This window comes from Esox lucius, chromosome 5, assembly GCF_011004845.1.
Source record: "Esox lucius isolate fEsoLuc1 chromosome 5, fEsoLuc1.pri, whole genome shotgun sequence".
In the NCBI taxonomy this organism is placed as follows: Eukaryota; Metazoa; Chordata; class Actinopteri; order Esociformes; family Esocidae; genus Esox; species Esox lucius.
Genome location: NC_047573.1, coordinates 26,368,156 through 26,389,028, shown reverse-complemented (window position 1 = coordinate 26,389,028; position 20,873 = coordinate 26,368,156). Strand labels below are relative to the sequence as shown.

The 20,873-nt window shown below is 38.5% G+C and overlaps 1 protein-coding gene across 2 annotated transcripts in view; it reads right to left on the bottom strand.

Moving 5' to 3' along the window:
• Window positions 1–16,822, bottom strand: part of LOC105030991 (gap junction gamma-1 protein) — a 43,388-nt gene extending 26,566 nt beyond the window's left edge. For both annotated transcript variants that reach the window (XM_020046322.2, XM_010905146.3), the window contains exons 1-2: window positions 16,336–16,822; window positions 15,434–15,488 (exon numbers count right to left, since the gene is read on the bottom strand). The gene's annotated coding sequence lies outside the window, so the exon portion shown is untranslated. The remainder of the gene's footprint in view (window positions 1–15,433; window positions 15,489–16,335) is intronic.
• Window positions 16,823–20,873: the final 4,051 nt, after the last annotated feature.

The following is a 20,873-nucleotide window of genomic DNA, read 5'->3' as shown; positions in this document are numbered from 1 at the left end:
CTGTGTGAGAGAATGTGTGAAAGAACTCCGGTATCAATATATCAAAGTAAGATGTCTGTTCAATAACCAAACAGGGTATTTACACATTTACATGTAAAGTACTGTAAAACAATGGATTTACAGTTTTTTTAGAGAGTAATGGAGACGGAAGCCAGTCAAACTGCACATAAATTCATCTTTGTGGATGAAGCGGGATTCAACCTGGCAAAAACACACCGCAGGGAAGAAATGTGATTGGTCAGAGAGCCACTGTGGATGGCCAGAGAGGAGCTAGCATCACAATGTGTGCAACACAAACCACTCATTGGCCCATACAAAACATAGAGGCTAGTGATTTTACTATACTTGTTGATGTTTGTTTGTTTTTGTTGCAGCCCTGAAAATTGGGTACATTTGTTTTTTGTTTGAACTTATTATTTTTCAAAATTAAAATGTACTAAACGCTAAGATGTAGAAATAATAAAGGATATTCCTTCAAATTGCTGTGTTTGTGATTCATTCTTGTTCCATATACTTTAGTAAAGTCATTAAAGTGAGCTGTATTTCTTATTCTATGATCAAATACTGATTTATGTGGATAATTTATGTGGATAAAACTTCGTCATTTATGTAATGATCCCTGTTGTTAGTGTTTTTTTTAGGTCAGTGTGTTATGAGTGACAGTGTGTGTTTCTGATTGAGAATTGTTGCCAGTGTTTTGGTGGAACAAGCTTGTTTTGAGACATGTATTAAGTGTTTTGGTGGTTTTAGTGAGTTTTAGTGAGATTAACTGTTCTGCAACGATGCATCTTGGTAATGCACACTGTGTGAAGAGTTTTGTTATTGTGGTTTCAGTATTGGCCGATGCTTGTAAGCAATTGATAAAAACTGTAATCTTTGTGGATGAAGCTGGATTCAACCTGGCAAAAACAAGCCGCTGGGGAAGAAATGTGATTGGTCAGAGAGCCACCATGGATGTTCCAGGCCAGAGAGGAGCTAATATCACAATGTGTGCAGCACTGTCCAACAATGGTTTGCTGTTACACAAACCACTCATTGGCCCCTACAATACAGAGAGGCTAGTGATTATACTATACTTGTTGATGTTTGTTTGTTATTATTGCAGTCCTGGAATTTGCGGAAATGTGTTTTTTGTTATAAATTATACTTTTTTCAAAAGTATAATTTACTATATGCAAATATATAGAAATAAAGGATATTCCTTCAAATGCTGCATTTCTGATTCATTCTTGTTCCATATAGATTAGTGCAGTCAATAAAGGGAGGTGTTTTTCTTATTTTATAATCAAATACTGATGTGAAAAACCATTTGGAAAAACTTACAAGGTAAAAGTTATGCATCTGTAATGCTCCCTGTTGGTAGTGTTTTTAGGTTAGTGTGTTATGAGTGACCATTATTATTCCAATTGGACTCTTAATATCTCACCCGGCACAGCCAGAAGAGGACTGGTCACCCCTCTGAGCCTGGGTCCTCTCTAGGTTTCTTCCTAAAATTCGACCTTCTTAGGGAGTTTTTCCTAGCCACTGAAATTCAACACTGCTGTTGTTTGCTCCTTGGGGTTTAAGGCCGGGTGTCTCTGTAAAGCACTTTGTGACAACTGCTGTTGTAAAAAGCGCTTTATAAATAAATTTTGATTGATTGATTGATGTGTGTTTCTGAGTGAGAATTGTTGCCAGTGTTTTGCTGGAACAAGCTTGTTTTGAGACATGTATTAAGTGTTTCTGTGTTTTTAGGGAGTTTCAGAGCTGAGAGTTTGGCCAAGATGCATGTTAGAAATGCAGACTGTGTAAAGAGTTTTTGTATTACGGTTTCAGTATTGACCAACACTTGTAAGCAATCGAGAAAAACAGTAATAAAGTTGTTAAGCAAATACCGACAGGGTGGGCATTTTGATCAACCAATGTCATTGAGTTAATTGAATCATGGTAGCTTAACATTAAAGAGTATTTTGATCTCTGTCTTAGGAAGGATTCTAATTGGTGAATTTCTATCACACACTACAAAATGTGGAGAAAGTGAAGGGGTCTGAATACTTTCGTAACGGCACTGAATTAACAATGTTTAGACAGAATGATGAGAACATTTTTGATTATAGAGTTTGGCCAAATTTATTGTGCAAAGCAATCTGAAGTAATTACAGTGCTATGAAAAAGAGTTAGCCTAGGCATGGTTTTGCATTGCCTTTCTCAAACATAAAACACTTTGGTTGTAAATGCTTTCAAAGTGTGTGTGCTCTTCTAACCTGAAGGAAAGAAAGGTTTATTAAATGTCTTAATATGTAAAAGAAAATTGGCCTTTGATTAACTAGCATTTTGTATCACAGAGCTACTCTATTCACTTTTTCATGGGGTCTACGTTCCAAACCCTGAAATAAATTAATGGAGGTCTGGACGCTTTAATGACTTATCTCATTAACAGTCATTTTGCCTCCCATCTGGATGAGTTGTGTAACGTCCTATGTGTTCGGGGGCACAGACTGGGTGCCTTCGGGTTCCCCAAGGAGTGTGTGCGTGTCTGAATGAGAGCTGATTTCACTCCAAAAGTCTCAGATACACTTCTTTTCCATTGACTGAAGAGAGTGCAATCCGTCACATGGGCTCCGGTCGATTTCATTTGTCTTGCTGCTGCACACCAGCAATAAGACACAGATCTCTGTAATAGTTAGGTGCTCTGGGATTTCTCCTTATTGCATGCAACTCTTTTTGTTTTACAATGAACATCAGAAGAACATCTGGTAGGGGTGCAACGTAACTACTGAGTTTGTGAAGAAAATCCCAACAAAGCCGTCACTGAGCATACCCCACTTTCTATGGTAGTAAAGGTTGTTTTCTTTCTCTGAACATCTGTCATAGTAGGTGGTTGGGTTAAGGCTGGATTTCGGGTTGAGCGAATTATATTGTCCCATCAACCTGTCCACACAACAGAGGATAACATCTGAACATGTTTGGGGGTGGAAGCAGGGAGGTGCATGGTTTAAATGGAGATAAATGCAGTGTACAGCTGGGGGAAAATGAAGAGGCCACTGCACCTTTTTCTTTCCTTTCCAAAAAAGTTGAAAAGGAAAGTTTTGAGTGAGGAACAGAAGCGTTCAATTTGCAGGGGTCTCCTTATTTTAACCCTGTTCCTCACTCAAAACTTTTTTTGAAAGGAAAGAAAGAGGTGCAGTGGTCTCTTCATTTATTTTGGAGCTGTACTGTATATTACAGACTAAACAAAGTCACACACTATCTTTTTGTGTGAATATTAACAGATATACTACAAACATTTTAAAATAATAACAGTGTCAGAATGGAACGTTAAAGGGGTCACAATCACCAGCTTGAGATGGAATCCTCATGTTGAACCAGGCATTAATAATGCCGTAATGAACAGGACAATTACAGCGCTTTTTAAGTGGCCCTTGGCCGACGGCATGTCAGGTGGCGTTATGGAAGCACGTGTGAATAGACCATCTATAAAAATAAAAACTATTTGAAATTGATCTTCTCAATCTTTTTCCCACAAATGAGCTTGTTAATTTGAATCAAAGACAACAGTGAATTAAATTTGAGCTACTGACTGATCGTATATAGCAGATTGTTATTGTCTTAAATTAGAAAATATATTATGTGATTGTTTGTTCTACAAAACTCAAAATGAATTTAATGATCCGGTTTCCCATAGTTTTTTTCTCCATAATCACTGGTTCTAGAAAGGTTTGAAAGGATTATTCCATGTGGCCAGGGCCGGCCCGCGTCATAGGCGGAACAGGCAAATGCTAGGGGTGCTGTCCACTCAGGGGTGTCCAAATTAGTGAAGATTATTAGAATTTTTTTACTTTCACTCTTTTTTACTGATACCAGTTTAATATTATTAATTCAAAATATTACAAAAAAGGTTAAAGTGCCTAGAAAAACTTAACTATAGCTCATTAGGCCATATTTTCTGTGTTGCCCGCAGCGTCACCCCGGCCCCAGTGCATTAATTGCCCACTCCCGCTCTCAGTTAGACTTACCTAACTGTGGGAGATGGGCAAGTTGAGTTATCTAGTATTGAGTGACACTGAACGTGAAACATTATAAATTCGCATCAGTAGTCTACTTCAAACGATGTTGCCCATGGAAGAAAAAGAAGAGGAAGAAAAACAGGATAAGGACAGAGGTAATGGGATGAATGAATAGTTGATGTAATTACATTGTAGTTACCGTTGGAACAGTGTTACTACTAGCTAGCCTAATTTTGGACAATACTAGTTCTGTTCACTAACTTAAATAGCTAGAGTTTGTCAAATAGTTACTTTCGTCTTAAATTCATTAGGGAATTTTGGAAAGACTATTCAGGTGTTTGGGGAATAACCTAACCTTTAAAATCATTTTGAGGACTACACTTTTTCTTTCAAGTGTTCTGCACTAACCAGCCACTGTCTGCCTCAAGAAACCTGGCATAGGCCTACACTTTATTGACATATTAGTTAGCCAATGTTAGCACTGCTTGTAAAGGTCAATAAAAATGCTTTTCCTTTCCCATCCCCTTTTGTAAATAATAGTTGTTAGCCTTTGCATTTTCATTACTGATTCGTCTTATATGTATTATAGCAAACAGCATGTTAGAGAAGTGCTCACTGAATAGTGTTTTGTGTTTAGGCTATGACGTGGCTTAGGGGCTATTATTGTATAGTTTAACCATTAGCAGCTTTTTTATTAATATTATGAAACACCCAATGGATACATTTACTCCTCTTCTCTCAACAGATGCACTTTTGAAATACTTGAATCCCACCCCTGCCATTTGCAGACACCTTCTCTACCCCAGCACAGTTCAGCATTGCAGCATCAAGTTCTCCAGTCCCCTCCACCTCAGTACAGCCCAGCCATGCAGCATCAGGCTTCTACAAAAAGACTGCACCAATAGACCCAACTGACTGGCCATCTGTTTTAACTGATAAGGTAAGAACCAAGTTTGTTCTTAGGAGAACCATATCAAATAAAAAACTGTTTACCCTTTCTGAAACAAAAAGATGGGAGGTGTCAGCATGACAATTTCTATAGCGTCTTGATGCTGCAAGAAAGACAAGGCGAGTAAGGCTGTAGAACAATGCTAGGCCTACATTATGCATGATAAATCATGTGAGAACTTTTTCCACTTTTAATGTGACCTATAACGTGAATTCAATTGAAAAACTGAAATATTTGAGGGGGAAAAATACAAAATAAAAAACTCTAAATAACCTGGTTCCAGAAGTGTCCACACCCTTAAACTAATACTTGGTTGAAGCACCTTTTTATTTTATTACAGCACTGAGTCTTTTTGGGTAGGAGTCTATTAGCATGGCACATCTTGACGTGGCAATATTTGCCCACTCTTCTTTGCAAAATCGCTCCTGTGCACAGCCCTTTTCAGATCCCCCCACAGATGTTCAATTGGATTCAGGTCTGGGCTCTGCCTGGGCCATTCCAAAACCAGACATGCTTTTGTGGATTTGGATGTGTGTTTTGGGGTCGTTGTCGTGCTGAAATGTGAACTTCCTCTTCATCTTCAGCTTTCTAACGGACGCCTGAAGGTTTTGTGAGTAAATTGCCTGGTATTTGGAACTGTTCATAATTCCCTCCACTCTGACTAAGGCCCCGGTTCCAGCTGAAGAAAAACAGCCCCAAAGCATGATGCTGCCACCACCATGCTTCTCTGTGGGTATGGTGTTATTTGGGTGATGTGCAGTGTTGTTTTTGTGCCAAACATACCTTTTGGAATTATGGCCAAAAGGTTCAACCTTGGTTTCATCAGACCATAACACATTTTCCCACATGCTTTTGGGGGATGTTTGTTTTTGCAAACTTCAGTCGGGCTTGAATGTTTTTCTTTGTAAGAAAAGGCTTCCGTCTTGCCACCCTACCCCATAGCCCATTAATATGAAGAATACAGGAGATTGTTTTCACATGTAGCACACAGCCAGTACTTGCCAAATCAGGAAAATCCTACTAGAACAGCTTATCTTTATTTGAGTCACTTTAAATGATGGCAGGTGTGTAATGACTTCTATTTCACATGAGTTTGAATGTGATTGGTTAATTCTGAACACAGCCAAATCCCCAGTTATAAGAGGGTGTGCACACTTATGCAACCAGGTTATTGTAAGGTTTTTATTTTTCATTTTTCCCCCTCGAAGATTTCAATTTGTTTTTCAATTGAATTGTTCACATTATAGGTCACATTAAAAGTGGAAAAGTTCTGACATGATTTATCTTTGTTTCATTCTTTTACATCACAAAAACCTGGCATTTTAACAGGGGTGTGTAGACTTTTTATATCCACTGTAAGATGAGTCATTAGCTCAAAATACCTGACATGTCGTCTGCCAATGGCCAATGGCCACCAAAAAGGTCTGTAATTGTCCTGTTCATTTACAGCACTTTTGACGCCTGGTTGTCATAGCAATCAGAGTCACCAATACGCTCTATACACACAAGCTGTAGTAGAAGCCCTCACCGCGTTCGAAAAAGCTATCGTTCTCCCAGTTAGCACCGTGCACGAAACAACTTGTTTTCCCGGTGTGAAAAAAAATATTTCAGAATGTATGAAGGAGATCACACTGAGGAACGCGCGTTGAATGTAGCTTGTTTGCTTGACTTTGTTAATTAGCTAACTATTCAGTTAAAATTATTCTCACCCCTTTTAAATGTAGATATCAATATTGCTGCCAAAATTGTATCCTCAGTTATGTTGGGAAATGAAGACGTTAAGCAAAGCAAGTTTTGCTAGTTAACAGAACTATTTTGCCATGTTAGCTAGTTGTTCATCCAACGTTAAAGGAACCGTATGTAAGAAATCTTTTTCAATTTATCATAAAATGGCCCTGATGTGTCACTAGACATTAAGAAATCATGTTCATTTCAAATACTTATATCACTGACAACAGTAGTCTGGCCAGGATATTGTCATTTAAAAGTGAGAGTTGCAGCCCTCAACTGATGTTGATGTTGTCATGTTGTGTTTCTACCTATCACAAAGTCAGTAGTGTTTCAGGATCCGGGTTGCCAGCTCTGCTCTAACCTACCCTAACTCTAGTCGGATAAATAATGTCTAACGTTACGAAATCTAAAAGACCTTGTTATAATTCCGAAATACGTTGTGACAAAGTCTGAAATAAAACAAGAATTTGTATTCTTTGAAATGCCTTTGAAAGATGGAGACGGCTGAAAACGGAGAAAAATTTGAAGACAGACGCCAACGTTGCTAATTTTCTCCTGGACAGGTAAGATTCATCTATGTTTGACTAACTTGTACTTGATGTCAATGGACATTTCATATATTCATGACAGTCGAACAAAGTTATGCATGTTCTTGAAAAGTAATGTTACGTTAACTCATATGGACATATGCTAACATTAGCAATGCATTATCAGAGCCCGTTTCTCTGTCCTTATGCTGAGACGCTGAGGAAAACAACATTAGCATGCCCATTATGGCAATTTGAAACGTAATTGAGACAGAAGCCTAACTCAAAATAAACATTCTCTACCTTTTGGGCTATGCACTATGTTAGTGTTGGTTTGGAAGCACTAGGCGCAATTCCAAGGTAAAATTACTTTTTCTAATGTCCATAACACAAATGAAAAGCACAGTGTAGCCTATGATGTTAAAAAAAGTTGGCCCACTTGGAACTTTTTGTAGCCTACTTGTTTTTCATGCAAGATCTACAGCCAAAAATAGTAGAATGTCATGTAATCTTTCACATCACATATTTTAGCGTTATGGACGTGTGCTGCAGGGTAAGTAAAAAAATACAGCTGGCTGCTTTCACTTATAGCGTCAGCTAAATGAATAGCTGTATCTTTGATATCGGTTACACATAGTGACATAGGCTTGTGCTTGTACTTACGTTAATGACAGATACCTAACATTACAAGTTAGACTAACAGCTACTGTTCTAACAATGTACTGTCACATACGAGCATACATCTTTACGATTATATTTGACTAATGACAATTAGTAAATTTTTGCAATACATAATTACTTTGCAAAATCTCTTTCTGTTAATTAAGCATAAACATAATTAACAGAAAGAAAACGTACTGTGTACGACTCGTCGTCACTTGCCATTGGAAGCTCGTAGAAGCAGCCTACGTTTCTGCCCAATCCTGCAGCTTGTCTGGCAACCTCGAGTCAGGGGGGAGGGGGAGGGGATACACCGCTCTACAGTATTTTTAAAGTGATTGCAGTACCAGTGTTGGCCACAATCCTACATACGGTTCCTTTAAGTGCAATGAAAATGGTTACGTTTTTCGTTGTGAGTTTTCTTTCTTAATTTGAGTTTGTTGAAATATTTAAATCCTTGCAACAAAAGAGAAAGGGGGAGCAGGGACAGTATTGTCAGGTAACTTTAGCTAGTCTGATGACAGTCTGAATGAAATTATGTATTTACTTGAACCTAAATAACCTTATTAATTAGGAGAAAATTATTAGTACCATGCTCTTATAAAAAAAACATGCTCTGTTTTTTTTTATAATAAGTGTATGCATTATTTTACTAGGCAGGGAAGAGACAGAGTTTTGAAAGTGAGAGACAGAATGGGACAGAGGAGAAAGCTAGCCAGGATAAATGAAGAGCAGAGAGTAGTTCTGAGTGGAAAGAAAAGACTGGGCAGAGAGTAGAGGAAGGAAGAACAGGAAAAACATATGGAGATAATGGAAGAGGAATAAAGAAAAAATGAAGAATGTAAAGAAGAGATGAAGTGGATGGAATAGGAAGAGAGACTAGATGGAGAGGAAGGAATAGTAAGAAAGGTGAGAGGTAGAATTAAGTGTGCCCTCCCCCCCACCCCCAATCAACAACATTCCTCCCAGAGTCAGAACATTTTCCAGAGGAAACACTTTGTTAGTGAAAGGAATATTTATCATTTGCACATCACATCCAATCAAAATGAGGGATTTGAAATTGCTAACTGGTTACTGGTCAGCTCAACTGGCCAAATGCTTTACCTGCCGCTCAATAGGCCTATTGTTTTTCTTGTTTGTCTAGCCTTGTAAAATGATTTTACTAGGGCTATGTTGTCTGTAGTAGCCTACACAAAAATACTCAGGTATAATTTAGGCTATGGCAAATAGGGAATAACTCCTTTGGCATGTTGCCCAGCTGGTCACCCACTGTTCTGCATTAATGTGCTGCTGCCAGACTCATGCAGTGTGAGTCAAGTTAAAACATATTTAAACCTTGTTTGTGACATCACCATCAACGATGGCTGTCAGTCATCACTAATATCCAAAGGTATCGTAGCACGGCTCAGCTCTAGTTAGACTGATACATGATCATTATGAAATACAGTAACACACATGTACAGTACAACGGCATTTTAATCATTTATCCAGAGTGACGTAAATGAATAGAGGCTGAAAAGACTTGATTAGAATTCAGTGTTTCTACAAAAAGACTGCACCAACAGACCCTACTGACTGGCCATCTGTCCATAGGTTCATTAACCTATCATCAAGTCTTTCATTTGGATCAGGTGTGTGAGGGCTTGGGCAAAAACAAAAACGTGCACTCCTTTGGGTCCCGAGGACCAGGATTGGGAAACACTGACATAGATGGCTGTCTCTAAACCAGGCACTTGAGATGAACTTAACTCCTGCTATACAGCAAAATGTTTGGAAAAGAAACAAAGTATTTTGCTAAAGAGGGCTGATATTAGAATTGTGGATTGTGTGGGAATTAATGAAACACTAACACACACACACACACAAGTGCACATACACAAAGCATGGATGACATAAGCAGAAACAATATTTAGGTTCTGAAATAGGGTCACCATTCAGCACTTTGAGTACAACTACATTCCAGTTGACAGACATATGGAAGACTCTTCCTTTTTATCTAAACCAGTCCATTCCCTAAGCCAGTTTCCACTCAAAACACTTAGGCTACCTCCCTCTCATCTGGGATGGGTCGACTCTAGAGCTACAGTGTGGACAAATTTGATTTTGGTTTGCGGAAGTCAGTTAAGTGAATTGTAACAAATCTGGGAGAAAAATACCAATGTGGCTCCATGTTGAGGCATAACACTTTTCCTAAATCAAACACAATGTAGATTGGAATAACAGGATAATTTGTGTAATAACTGAAAGGATAATAACAGTAAAGGATCCAGTCGTTCTAGTTTTTAAATAGCACCTTGGGCCTTATGACTGGAGCAGTAGTCTACGCACTTGCCACGCGTTGCTGTGGCCGTGGGTTAAAAAAATTTTTATCACCATATTTGAATGATGAATTGGTCTCAACTCATCAATCAATCTATCTCTCGATAAGAGCATCTCCTAAATTACTTAAATGATATAGACATGGATATCTGTCAAATATCCAAAACAGTGTGACATGTAATCTTGCTTATGGGCTACTATCAGAAAATGTTGTTGCAATAATAATAGGATAGCTACTTCTAAAATGCTGAACTTATGAGCAATGTTGTTTTGTTCTCAGCTCCATGGGCAACATTTTTGAATTGCAGAAAATTTGCTTTAAAAATACAAACATTTCTATTAGACCATAGACGAAATGTGTAGAATATCAATAAATCGTTTTACATTTATTAAGATAGGGGAGGGCCTCTAGAATGTCTAAAATCCCCTCCCTATTTCCACACCGTATATTCTGACGTTCCCACAACCTCAAACCCTTTTTGATCCAAAAAAAACAACCTTTGACTGGTTGGCATTGAATGCTTTCCAGTATTTTAACATTTACTTAATTACATTTTTCAACTGAAAAAAAAGGCAAGTTGTTTAACGATCCAATTTCAAATACTTACAGGTGTTCTCAGTTTCAAATGCATTCTACAACTATGTTGTGTCTGATCCTAATCTGCGAGAATAAGTCCTGTGGTTAGGCTTGAGGAATTTCAGTGCACCTTCCCATCCCGGATGCCTCCAGTCCCCAGAACAGCAGCCTCCAGCTTCCTACAGAGCTAGTAAAAGAGCTATTTGTGTCCTGGGGCTTGAAAGAGTAAGCCTCTGTAACAATACCACAAATTGGGAGAGGAAATCCTTATGCTTTCAGATGGTTTTTCTGTGTAAGGCACTTAAGCCACTTCCTCCTTAGTAAAGGCTTAGGAACGTTGGACAAGACCCCGGGAAGTACCTGTCTCCAGATCTGACTAAGACTCCATTTCTTTTCCGGATCTTCCCGTTTACTTTCATGAAAGTACAACACAGTGCAGCTTCAGCTGACTAGTTTGAAGCTATAGTGCATCCAGAAAAGTGCATAGATAAAAGAGGTCAGTGATTTGTGAGTTGGAAAATAAATAAATAAATCTGAACATTTAAACATTGATTCAATGTTACTTCACAAGGCGCTGGTTTAACTGAACGTCCTTTACAATAAAGTCAAAGTGTAAGAACCAATAATGTGATAATCAGCATTACTCAACAACACTGCAGATGGTCTAAGTTTGTTTGTCCACACAAAATCAGGCGTTGATTCCTGCAACGTTGATACATGATTCAACTGAATAGGGCCCATATTTAATGTGAGTCTATGGGAATCTTGTACGCACCAGCACCATCATAACTAAAGGTCCTCATGAAGCCACACAGGTTCTGAGTATACAAAGGATGGGAATATGGGAAGATATGGTCTTTCTCTACGGACTACGACAAGAGTAAGACCATCGCTATAACTTGGTTTCAAAAACACATTTGGGGGGTCTGACAGCCAGTGCTGATGAAGAGACCTTCCTTTTAAACAGTGTTTTATCTGGAATGTTTCTCAGGTCCTCTTTTCAATGACAATAAAGTTGAATCAAATCTAATCTAACAAGCCACACTAATGTAGAGGTTGCTGCTATAACTCAGAAGCATGAGGATCAATATGATCTATATCTAGATGTGTATCTCTATATCTACATGTGTCAATCTATTTAGATACCTTTAGATAATGCATCAAAAACTGTGTCCTGGTTTGGGATAAGTGGTAGTGCTGTGGTTCAGGTGTCTGTGTCTGTTCCATTCCTTGCCCCTGTTGAATGTTTACTGTCTCCATTTTGTCTGACAAATCCCAAAGGCAGACATTTATATGTAGCCTATCTTAAATTATCCCACAACCCTGCCGCCTACTCAAACCAATATATAATAACAATTCCAATAAACTGATCGATAACACACCGAAAGTATTTCTGTATTATTCTTAAAACCAGGAAACCTAGCTAACTTCAAATAAATTAACTTACTCTGAGTAGCTTTTCATAAGCAGTTACTATATGACTGAAATGCAAAATGTCTCCACCAAAACAAATCAACTAATCCAGAACCAATTTAGTATTGGAAATTCATGTAACTAACAGGAATGTTGAGGTTCGGACAACTTTTACTAAGGAATCGGGAGAAGTCTTTAGCTACGAGAAAGGGCGGGGTTGACCCTGTTGCTATGGACGATGTCGTGTTCCACGAAGAAGCCTACTCACTATGCCCACAGTGATTGGCTGATAGGAATACTGTAGAAGGATGCATGTTGCCATATTGAAATAAAGATATTGAAATAAAAATATAGGGCAAGTGTCACTGATTAAATAAGAAACCAAGAAAGACATACTGACTAGTGAAGATATGTTCAGCTAATTGTTAGCCTCTTGTCTGGCAGCTCCTGAATAAATGCGCATTCATCTTTTGATGCTGCAATAATTTGTGCAATTATGTGTCCCATCTATAGCACCAACTACAACAGGTGGTCGAGCAATCCCACATGGAAGTATTATATATTGACATATATTTCAAACACATATATTTTTTTGGCACATATATTTTTAATATGTGCCAAAAAAAATATCAAACATATACTAATATATGTATTATTTGTATTACTAATGTATGGCCATACTATATATTTAATACATTTATTTACATATTCGATTTAGGCCGTTTTCAAATATGTTTTAATGTCTTAATTTCATGTAAATATATTTACCTAAATGACAAAATTATAGTTGGTAATAAGCATTTAGCATTTACATCTAACTGATATATTTCCGTATTTGTACTGTTTCCTGTCGTGTTTATTATGTTATCTAGTCGTTTCTTTTAAGTACTTTTACAGAGAGGAATGGCATTCATGGAACTGTGTTAAAATGTATGCATATTGTTTTCATAACAAGTTTTTTTTTAAATGTAAACTTGGATGTGGTTCATTATATTGAAACTGAAAAAGGTGCTATATGCTGCGTCAAGCAGCTAAAGTCACTGGTGTATTAACTAAACATTTATCATTATATTGTGACACACTGGCAGTTGTATGTTACTGTAAATAAAGGTCCTTATTAAATTAAGATGACTGACTCTAACCAGTTGTTTCTTTACTTGCATTTACAATGTATTTAATAGAAATTATGGTAAATACATACTGTACAATTTACAAATCGGGTCTTGTTTGTAAAAGATAACAATTGTCTTTTTCACAGTAATTAATGTAATGCAATATAGCTAGACTGGTGGTTATGTTGGTTTGCTCCCCATTTTGCAAACAATAATTAGTTAAACTCACTATAACAAGGAGATTCTCTGGAAAATAATGTCTTGAAGGTTAATTCCATGATGTTTTGATGAAAAATCCTTAAAGTACTGCATATTCATATATTTCATTATTTTAACACATAATATTCAACGTTAAAATATGCGACATGCATTGTATTATGATATTATGAGAAGCGCATGTTATATATTTCATGAACATATTCAGGACACATATGTAAATATATGTTGAGAAATCCTCGACATTTGTGCATTATGTTTTGCATACGTTTTCCGTGTGGGATGGCCATGAAGTCAGGTTTGTTTCTTTGTAGTTGACGAATATCATGAGGAAACCTAATGATTTTTGCACGATATGGGGTCTGGGGAGGGAATTAATTGTTTATTGTAATATTCTTCTGACAGATAACTGAGATATATGTATTTCATCAGCGCTGCATAGCTGCATTTTCCCTGTGGCCCAGTAGCGTTGAGTTGTCACACCCTTGTCTGAAGTTACTGGGTTGTTTCTGTTTGTTGGTGAAGTGAGAGTATCAATGAATAGCTCTACTATGATCATGATACCCTCGTGATAATTCCGATACCTTGTTAAAAGCTCAGTATCATTAAATGTTTTTACATTTTGACCTGATTATGAGGTGGATTCCCTGCAGCCTTTTAGGGTTGTTTGTGACTTGGTCTTAGTGACATAGGAGTCCTCTTGACTATTCAGAACATTTCACACATTTAGGAGCTGCTTTTAGTGCTAACGCCAAAACTAAAGCATGGGTCCGGGGCAGGGATATAAGTCAGTCTACCGCTGAAGATGTATCTGATATAGAGTATGCCAGGGAGAGATGCAGTCCAGCTGAGCTCCAGCACGGAACAAGGGCAGAATTGATGGGCTGGTGCCCAGCTGGATGGCAAGCTGTGGGGAGTGAGAGAAGAATGAAAGGAGCTGTTGTCCGGAGGTTTAGTCCCCATTGACAGATGATGAAGGAAGCATAAAGACAAAGGGATGACGAAAGAGGGACGAAGGATTTCTCATGTTCTCAGACACAGTAGCAAACATGTGCTCATGCACACAAAGCCCTAAATAAGTTTCACACCCAATGTTTTGAAGGATGAAAGAAGACAGTATTTAAGTAGATTAGCAGAGTCCAGTGTATTACTTCATGGCTCTCTGTCAGCAGAGCCTTCACCCACCACACAACCCATTCAGGGGAAAGATTTTCCAGCCGATTTGAACCACAAACAAAATTGACTGAAACATATAACCTTGAAATAGGGGCCAACATTTACAGTGAGTAAACCTATGGAACATGAGGCCACAGTGTATATATAACATTTAGTTGTTGCCTTATGGTCAAAGCAGTCTAACCATATACAGTACAATAAGGCAGGCTCATCAGAAAAATGTGACATATGAAGCCTATGGTTCTGGAAAAAAGGAGTTGGTCGCTATTTCAAAGGGGTGTTAGATTATGCGGTGGGCCATTCTGATGAGCTCAACAGGCTGTGGTGAGCTGCCACAAGTTAATATAGCAAAAGAAAAGGCGTTTTATCATAGTGATTCACTTAGGCAAAGAGAAAACAAAACACAGTGACAAAGTTAAACGCAGGGCTTTTGTTTTTCTATAGATTCCAAAAAGAGAGCGTGCATTATTGATGCCCTACTGCTAATATTCAAGCAGGAGATGACCCCTTGTCAAAATGAGTTACCACTTGTGGCCAGTGATCTGAGTAACCAAAGTATTTTTTATAGGGTCCTATAAAATGTGTTTCTATTTGTTATTCTAATTGGACTGTTGCTTTTGCTTAGTTTATCACTTTTTCAGACATTGAGAGCATTCTTTTATTTTTCTCTCAAAAAAATTCAAGTGTCAAGTCACTCCATACCAAATTACACAGTGCTACAAATCAAACATAAAACATCTAAATTCTGAGGGCATAATAATTATTACCTGTCTACTTCAGTTTTAGATGTCAATCAGCTGGGAGACCTCATAGCACAAAGACCTGAAAATAGAGAAAAATGGAGTCATGATAGTCTTGATAGAACTCTGAAAGGGTAATACAGTAGGCCAATGTCTGAACAGGTGAGTTACAGCACTGCAACATGTTACTGGAGATAATAAAGTATGGATTTAGTCAGCAGTAGGGATATTTATACTCTTTGGCTCAAGCAGAATGCCTGTCACATCAAAGGAACTAATAGCATTTTATCCTATTCTCTCAAATAACCCCTATTTTGAACTCTCTTTTTTATTTCCTTCCTCAAATGCATAGGTCTACATATCTGTAAATTGTAAATAAGAAATAATAGAAAAAGATCAAAGGAGAGGAAAAAGTATTGCGGAAGCCACATTTGAAATCTTGGTACTGCCATCCATCTACTCACCCCAGGCTTTACCATCAGAAAGCTGCAGTTAAAGAACAGTATACTGACATACAGCAATACGATTCTTTAATGTTGTTACAAAACACGTAATGTGATTTAGTAGAGAAGCTCTCTCAATAACTGCATATGCACACAAATACATTTCGAGGAAGGTGTTCGTGAGAATTCATCTGCTTTATCTTTGGAAAAAATGTGTTAAATCCATTTCATTGTTTTGTTCGACAGTTACTGACAAGTACTGACTATACATCGTTATGGTTGCCTTGTTAACTAAATCAATAGAATGCAATTTAGGATAGCTAGCACACTTTAGCCATTCAATAGAAAGTTCGTCAAACCTTTTTAAACCTGCATTCACTTACAACAACTATTTCATAAAGGCAGCGTAAGCAAACGACCATTCAAAATATATCAAATAAAATAGTAAATGAAGCTTATCGCTGACTGATTAAAAAAAATTCTTACCTTGTCCAAAAGTCAACTTGGCGTCGTCTAAATAACATCGAGGAACACTGGTGTACAGTCATCTCGTATTTTACAAAGTATAGTTCACAACCAGATATATTCGAATTATATAAGTTGGTAAAAAAAAATACATCTAATTTCAAACACCTATTTAATAGCAAAAAAGCGGGATGGTCTGCTTGCTGGATAGAAGCTCTATCCCAAAAATACTCTCAAGTTGGTTTTTTTTCCTGTCCTGATACAAAGCTTTACCACATCTGGCTCGAGTTTTGAAACCATGCTACTGGCTAAACAGCTGGCTAAATTCTGACTCCCAACAACCGTCCATGTGGCTTCCAAGGGTTTAACGAAAGTGTTTCTATCCAAACGAATACATTGTGCTACATCAACCTATGCTACGCTATGACAAGTAACCACAACACTGCAAATGTTATATTTAAAGTAAGAAAGAGACGTTTTCGAAAGTAGCCATTGTGACTGATGCCTCCGCGAGCTCGCAAGACAGATGCAACGAAAGGCTGAGAATCAACTTCTCCCACAAAACAACGTGGTCTCAAGGGAATACGTAACATGTTATACAAAAATCTTTGAATCACCATTACATTATAATGTGCTACCAAATCTTGTCACGAACGCCACAAAAACATATCTAACGAATATACACAAATACATGATGTTACAAATTAAATTTAGGGTTTGGGTTAAGGTTAGAAAACTGTTACAGTTTACAGTTTACTGGCGTTTAGGTTATGGTTAAGGTTTTGGTTAAGGTTAGAAAAGGAATAAGGTTATGTTAGGTTTAGATATCACGGTGCTGAGGTTTAGGTTAGGGTTAAGGCTTGGGTGTTGTTTAGACAAAAATAATGGTCTTTGGTTTGATTTGAACTTGAGACCATTGAACTGGTTTCTGCTGGTCCACCATCTCCATTTCCCTACCAAAAATTTTATTTAACTCTTACTGCGCTCAACACTAACCCAGCCACCTGTACTCTAACGTGGTATGAAAGATATCTCACAAATTCTGTCAAAAATGTATGTAAAATAGTCCCCCCTGTGACCAGTCTGCACAGTTCTATGCTTTACCCTGCACACATTATACTGTATCTGTATTAGTGTCAACAGAAAATGAATTTGACTTAAAATACTGAATTTAACAAATGTTAAGTGTTACTAAGGGCTGTCAGGTCCCTGTACAACCGAAGCAGGAGCTTGGTCCGCATTGCCGGCAGTAAGTCAGACTTGTTCCCAGTGCATGTTGGACTCCGGCAGGGCTGCCCTTTGTCGCCGGTTCTGTTCGTAATTTTTATGGACAGAATTTCTAGGCGCAGCCAGGGGCCGGAGGGTGTCAGGTTTGGGGACCACACAATTTCATCTCTGCTCTTTGCAGATTATGTTGTTGTGTTGGCCCCTTCTAACCACGACCTTCAGCATGCACTGGGACGGTTTGCAGCCGAGTGTGAAGCGGTGGGGATGAGAATCAGCACCTCCAAATCCGAGGCCATGGTCCTCAGTCGGGAAAGGGTGGCTTGCCCACTTTAAGTTGGTGGAGAGTGCCTGCCTCAAGTGGAGGAGTTTAAGTATCTAGGGGTCTTGTTCACGAGTGAGGGAAGGATGGAACGGGAGATTGACAGACGGATCGGTGCAGCTTCTGCAGTAATGCAGTCGATGTATCGGTCTGTTGTGGTGAAGAAAGAGCTGAGCCGCAAGGCGAAGCTCTCGACATACTGGTCAATCTACGTTCCTACTCTCACCTATGGTAATGAGCTTTGGGTCATGACCGAAAGGACAAGATCCCGGATACAGGCGGCCGAAATGAGCTTTCTCCGCAGGGTGGCCGGGCGATCCCTTAGAGATAGGGTGAGAAGCTTGGTCACCTGGGAGGAGCTCAGAGTAGAGCCGCTGCTCCTCCACATCGAGAGGGGTCAGCTGAGGTGGCTTGGGCATCTGTTTCGGATGCCTCCAGAACGCCTTCCTTGGAAGGTGTTCCGGTCCCGTCCCACCGGGAGGAGACCCCGGGGAAGACCTAGGACACGCTGGAGGGACTATGTCTCCCGGCTGGCCTGGGAACGCCTCGGTGTCCCCCCGGAAGAGCTAGAGGAAGTGTCTGGGGAGAGGGAAGTCTGGGCATCCCTGCTTAGACTGCTGCCCCCGCGACCCGGCCCCGGATAAGCGGAAGAAGATGGATGGAATTTAACAAATGTATTTTTTATCCACAAATTGAATAATTGAATTCATAAATCAAAATTGAAAAAGCGATGCATCTGTATTTCCCATTATACTGTACTTGAAAACACTGGAGAATGGGATTTTTATGTTAAGACAATGTTTTTAAAGGAATGTTTTTTAATTTATCAATTCTTAATTTCCTATAAAATCTGCATTTTAACTATAGGTGAAGCACATTAACAATAGGTGAAACGTTTCTGATTTTCCAATTTTCATGTAAATTTGACATTTTCAGGTCTACTCACATTGGTGGAAAGGGAGTGTAACAACTTTGTGGTCAACTGGCAGTGGGCTGTGTCATTAATCATTACCACACCACCTTGTTGTAGCCCTAATTGTTTCTTTAACTATTATATTCTCAATAGATTTTTGTAAATCATCCATTATCATATCTCTGATTTAACTCACTACATAACATTTACGTACTTATTGACAGAGGTCCACTTTTCCAACCAAAACATATAAGCGTATTAAGGTTGATTCAACATATTGTATGAAAAGTCAGTATCGTTCTCTGTGGCTGCTGGCGTTATGTACTGTAGGTAAGCAAGATCTGTGGCCAAGACACACTTCCATCCTCATCTGCACTTGTTGATGGATTGTTGCTGTGTTTCTCAATCAATTCTTTGCTGAAACTATTTTAATTGGAACACTAACTGATACTGTAGTTGAAGAAGATGGTGTGGCCAAATTGTCCCAGCTGAAAAATGTGTTAAATGAATTGAAGACATGTCAAATTATAGAGCTTATTTTCTCCCTGCTATCGCTCTCTTGCACTGCAGCACAGTTGGATATTGATTTCTGCTGCCAAAAGTATGAAATCCATATGGGGAACATTCTTTCTTAGCTATTAGCTTCACCTCTGGCCAACAGTGTACAGGTGTAAAACTGGCAGGCAAAGGAATTTAACACAAAGCGGCAAACACTTTATACCTAATCAGCCTGATAGCACTTTGGCAAAGGAAAGCACAGGGTTGTAATTCAAAGTGACCTCTTAAAAGCTCTGAATTCCTTGACTGAATTATCTTTCACCTCAGGAGTAATTGAATCACGCAAAATCGATTGGGTTATCTACAATCACAAGACAGTATTGGCTCGTAAAATGCCTTGACAAGCGGGATTTCTCTATTGTAATGAAGAGGGTGGGGCATAGGCAAAGGGGTTGTTTTAGATTGAGAATTGACTGCTCCTAATAACTGGATTTTGACTGTACGGAATGGGAAGGATCGTGGTGCTCTTGTCCAAGATCAACATTGAACAGGGACAATTTGTCATCATTTTTGATGTTCATCCAGCTCATCCATTTCCTGTCTTTATTGTTATATGGCTGGGTTATTCATAATTACGTTTTAGTCGCCCTTCTTTTTATTCAGCCCATTGGACAGTAGGCCAAATAGACATAGAAAATGTAAATGTGATCACATAAAACTGTACTCAAGATAAATTGTGGTGAGTAAATAACCACCCAGTCTTTCTGAGAATCAGTTAATGTAATTACTTTGTACGCTATACTGTATTTCCTGAAAGAAAACAAAGAGAGAAAGAGAAGTTTCTCTACCCTCAGAATTCTATCTGGTTCTGTCAGTTCTCTGACAAATACATTCTGGCAAAGACAGAAAATATACAGTTGGATGCAGTTGGACTACAACGTTAACAATGAGTGGCCTGGGGAGCTCAGAATGGCAGAATTCATGCACATAGTGATAGGGGTAAATAGAGTGAAAGGCTGAAATAGAGGTAAAGATAAATAAGCACTGTGAAAGAGCGACAGGCCAGGGGAGAAAGACAGAGAGAGAGGGAGAGACACTGAAAGGCAGAAAGAACTGTTTGTGAACAGAGTGGGTGAGGCAGAAAGAGAGATGAGAAGGGGGGAGAGGAAGCATGCACAAAGAGAGATAGGATGTTTAAGACTCAGCGGAAGGAGAAATCCTAGTCATAGTCAGTGTGTGTTTGCTGAGTCATATTACTGGGCTAATTAAAGCAGCATCTCAGCTCACTCCAAAGTTATAAAGTGACACATGCAAAAACAAACACCAGAAGTCATCTGGATCATTACAAAAGGCTTCAGCATTTCAAGTTCAAGTTCAAACGTTTATTTATCAAATGCACTGAATAACACAGCGTCATCCTGCACAATTAAAATCTTGTGACATGGCACACAACATCTACGTAGTAAGAATTCAAAGATAAATAAAGCAAAGGTATACAAAAAATATACATAACAATGTAAACTAGTGGCTATTTAAAAAAAAATTGGATGGGGAATATAAACAATTTGGGTAGAAATATTGAATATTATTGATATAGCATGT